The following is a 5214-nucleotide window of genomic DNA, read 5'->3' as shown; positions in this document are numbered from 1 at the left end:
GGCCATCCAATATACTTCTAGCCCGTTTTAACTTCTAGCCCATGTATGGCCCATGACGTCTTTCGGCCCATATGAGGCCCTTATTACTCTCATCCCATTAACGGCCCGTGGTAAAACTGGCCCGTAATGAACAGTGTATCACTTTATACCCATTAACGACCCGTGGTGAAACTGGCCCGTAATGAACAGTGTATCACTTTCTACCCATTAACGACCCATTATTCCGTTGGGCCGTTTCCAGCCCATGTTATCTTTCGGCATTCTCGGGGCCAATTTATTCTTGGGATCATTTCCACATTCGTTTACTTACGACCCATTACTGTCATTTTCTGCTTGTGGGCCAAATTCAGCCCATGGTTACAGTCGGCCCGTTTGTGGCCCGTTAATACGTTGGGCCGTTTTCATAGCGTCATCAAAATATGGCCGTTTAACGATGGCCCGTTATTGTCGGCCCATGAACGAATGATTTGAACTCTAGGCCATTTACGACCATAATGTGGTCTGTTATTGGCCCATGTTTGGCCAACCGATCATAAGCCCGTAGAAGGCCCATTGATGATACGGACCATAGAAGGCCCATTGTGTCTACGGCCCACATAAGGCGCATTGTTTCTATGCCACGTAGAAGGCCCATTGTTTCTACGGCCTGTAGGAGGCCCATGTAAACTACAGCCGATGGGCATCAAAGTTCGCCACCAGTGCAAATATAGGGAACACCCTACACTATACAAAAATGGCTTGCTGTTTTCTTCAGCCGGTGGCTGCACGTTAAGAACAAATTTTGTATCGCACCAAAACAGATTACGACTATAAAACAAAAGGAAGGTTGGCATAAAAGTTAACAGTCTAGCAGATAAATGCACCACCGAAAGTTCAGAAGCTCAGTTCATTTGACCTGACTGTTATGTTTTCATGCTGTATTGTCCGATGGAGCACCATAACCTTCGCCTTCAGTTCTCCTAGGCTCCTGAACAACATAGCAAATGTCTGATAGTCTAGTTTCAAAACCATGCATATCTTGACAACATCGAACAATGTCTCTCCTTGTTTCACAATGGTCTCTGTTAGGGAATGGACTTGTCTTTGGAGCACAGATACAACAATGTTTTGAGCTTGCATATCTTGATCATGAGGCAGTTTGGACGAGATTGCCTTAACAACCAACCCAGTATTACGCAGGAACGTGCTTTTGGCACTGTTAGTGGACAGGTACTGACCCACTGCAGCAAGAGCTGACATTGCGGTTATAGTGGCCTTGCCACCTTCAGAAGGTGGCAGTTCCACCATTTTTTTCCATAGCTCGCTGAAAAGTTGTGGTTTTACATTAGTAGTACCAGAATAGAAGATATTAAGGAGGCAGCAAAACCAAACAAAATAGTTTGGTCTATATACAAAACTTATTCTGGTGAACCCATGTAAAATAATAGTTGTATTTTATTGCAAAGTACATAATAAAACCAGGTTCCAAACATATGACCATGTACCATCGGTAATGTATTGTCTATTTCTTCACATTGTATTGAGGGCTAAGGATAAAGAGACGAAGTTTATAATACGGTAAGCATAGTATGACATCATTCATATCACAAAACAATTGAGAATAGACAAACATGCAATTGTAACATTGTGTGGGCAAGTCCAGCACGAAACTAGATTACAGGTCAAGATCAAAGGAACATCACTCCTCTCTTTTAAACCTTGTAAGGTGCAATGATACGCTAAGACAATTATGTATAAAATTGAAAAGAGTAATAAACATTGGCTACAAACCATGCAGTTCAAGGCACAAGTCAGAGTAAGTAGTAGTTAAAAGGCATGAGGATTAAGGACTTACAACAACGGCTTTGACTAGTGTAGTCATGCCCTTCTTCTTGCTGGTGTGATAGTCCTTGAAGATTTCCACAACATTTGGTCCAGGTACTTTTTGGTCCTTGCGGGCTTTCCTCTGCATTTGGAACAAGTCAATATAGATCTGATAATATGGTACAACAAAAAGAGTGAAACATCAGCTAATTACAAGAGCCTCGCAATGTGCAATATAGCTACGAGATCCTGTCGTCTGTTGGAATTTCACTTTTGTACGGTTGGCCTTGTTCTTTGAACAGTTCACCTACAAGAAGATAGATTTGTGTGGCACATGCGTAAATAGGACTTCAACATGTGATCTCATCACATATATATAATGTACCTGGTACTTCGGATCGGACCAGTGTTTAACGAGGCCTCTCGAGTCTTCATCAGATATATTTTCCACTTGAGATGTTTGGGCAAGTTCACTGTTAGCCTTGGCTTCAAAGTGAGTTTTCCTCAAGTTATACCGATACTGTCGCAGAGCAGACTTGAAAACATGGGTGCAAGATTTTCTGGTTGCATCATCTTGGCTATCCAACTTGAACCTCATCTGTTGAAAATTATGGGAGTCTCATTATCAGCAACCTAGAAAGTATTGGACAGAGCAAGACGATATTACTGGTTTCCATACATAACCATACTTACAGATAAATGGTCGAGGAAGGTGTTGACCTGAGTTTTATCTTTATCATTCCTGTACTGAATCGATGTTGGGAGGATACGTACATGACACCTAACAGCAATTGCTGCCTCTGATACTAACTTGGCTGACTCTGTAGCATCATGTGGCCTTTTTAAACCTGCCTCAAAACGGATCTCCATTCTTCCTCCTCTAGATTTAGTTAACCTATCGAGCATTATCCCTGATGTTTGTTTCCTCTTGCGCCTAGGTGCTAGTCCAACAACAGACATAGGAAGTGTTAGTGTACATCAAACTATGAGACTACATATAAAGAAGCATGCAACTGTAACTTGACTCCAGCAACTACCTTCTTGCTGTTGAAGCTCACAAAGTTCATCTGATCTTGCCAACTCATCTTGTGTCAAGAGTGCTTCGGAAGTAGTGTCAGGTGGCAAGGGAGCTTGGGAACATGCTGCTAGCTGAGTTGACGAATGAGTTAATCGTGCAGCTGGTGGTACTGTGGAAGGTGTTGCAACAACTAGGGTTGTCTCTGCTTGTTTGGTGGCAGCTATTTGTTTTTGTTTGGCTTGTTCTGCAGCTCGTGTAGCATGGGATACCCTGTCGGTACAATTTTTCGCTGGACTTTGACCTTCTATTCCACCATCAGTACCAGCAGAATCTGTAGGATTTTTTCGCTTCCCTTTCCCTGTCGTTCTGTCTTCCTTCCTCTTTCTCTGTGCCATGTTAAGTCAAGCCGACAAGAAAAACGAATAACAATTTAGTTCTTCAGAACAAATGTACTTTGATGTAAGAACATGGTGTGATAGACAGATATTGTATGTTCTAGAAACAGGAAAACGTGTCTTAGTCACAAGTATAATGTGTAAAGTAAGCACATGCAATTCAACAAAATTAGAAGCAATACAAGCTAGAAATCATACATAACATACAACCACATATAACAGTGCCAAGTTAGAGGGACCACCTATGATGGTGCACTAGGGGAGATGTGCTCATCACCAACACAGCTACATTGAGTGTCTATGCATGTGTTGTGTTGGAAATCATCTTGGGGGGATGGAGGAGTAGAATCTGTAGAGGCCCTCCATTTGGAAGGAGCACCTTCATCCGTTGCCTTGCTAAATTCCTTCCGCTTTATTGATTTTGAATTGTCAAGTAAAACCGACAAGAAAAAGCAATAAAATTCACTCTTCAGAACTCATTCGTGCATGATACCGACAATCACTACTTTGATGTAAGGCAAACACATGATTCCAGGATGGAACAATACGAAAAACAGGACGGCATGGCATATTCATAACTGTTTGTGTAAACTAAGCAGAAAGCATTTCACCAAATAAGAAGCAATGCAAGCGAGACACCACATGAAAGATGCAACCAATATGACTCGGCCAAGTTAAAAGTGTCCCATCATAAATGGCATTTCAACAAATTAGAAGTAGCGCATGCTATAAATCATATCAAAGATGCAACTAATATCACACTGCATATACTGAAGGTGTCTCGTCATATTGATTTATGTGGGATACAAAAAAAACAATAGTTTTATGTGAGGACATGTTTAATAGACATATGTACTATGTAATAAATACAGGAAGGGCTGTCACATTAACAGGTATAATGTATAAGCTAAGCAGAATAGCACATGCAGTTTAACCGGATTGGAAGAATTACAATCTAGACACCATATGCAACATGCAACCACATATCACGCTGCCAAGTTAGAGCAAGCACCTGCGATGCTAGTGTAGGGGAAATGCGGTAATCAACTACAGAGCTAGGTTCACTATCTTCATCTAGCCTTGCTGTTTCTTGAGAAACATGCCGGGAGGCTGACGCTGGATTCTTTAAATGAGGAGTATTCCGCTTCCCTAACTGCCTCGTCATAAGAGATTGATGAGGGATACACAAGAACGTTAGTTTGATGTAAGAACATGGTTAATACACAGATGTACTAGTATGTACGAAAAATAGAAAGGCATGTCATATTCAAAGGTACAATGCGTAAGCTAAGAAGATGCAATTTAACCAAATTGGAAGAAATATAAGCTAGACATCCGGCTGGAGTGGTGAGCATGATCATCTAGGACCTGAGAGCCTGGTGGGAGGTGGGCTGCTTCGCCACCATCGCAACTTTTTAGTTGGCTTCCAGGTGATGCCTCTCTTTGTTGGGCTTGTCACTGGCTCGGCCAGTGCCCTGACTAGCTATTTGTCTTCTGGTGCTCATGGGATGGTGGTTCATGTAAAAAATATCTTTCCTTATCTTAATAAAGGCCGACTTCGGCCTTTTTAATACAAGGTAGACACCATATGGAACATGCAACCACTTATGACACCGTGAAGTTAAAGCAAGCACCTGGGATGGTTGTTCATGGCGAGCGAGATCATCAACTCCAGAGCTACGTTCCCCATCTCCATCTGCTGACACTACACCCTTTATAGTCTTGAAACGTTTTTGTCTTAGCCGCGTACCACGCTGGAGCGACTTCTCTCTTATCTTTTCTGCTTATGTCAAGGCAGGGTCTGAAATACCCTTGCATAAAAACACAATAGTGAGAGTATGGGTGAAGTGTGTGCAGAACTAGTGCACTGTAAAAGTAGCAGATAGCAGGCGGTTGAAAAATAAATGACAGGAGCCATATGATAGCTCTACAACATTAAATGGCAAACAAAATTAGATTCTACTCCGTATGATTTTCTAATATATGAGCACAGTAAAT

This window comes from Triticum urartu, chromosome 2A, assembly GCF_056163025.1.
Source record: "Triticum urartu cultivar PI428250 chromosome 2A, HENAU_Tu73, whole genome shotgun sequence".
NCBI lineage: Eukaryota > Viridiplantae > Streptophyta > Magnoliopsida > Poales > Poaceae > Triticum > Triticum urartu.
The sequence above is the reverse complement of the archived record's forward strand: the minus strand, read 5'-3'. Positions refer to the sequence as shown.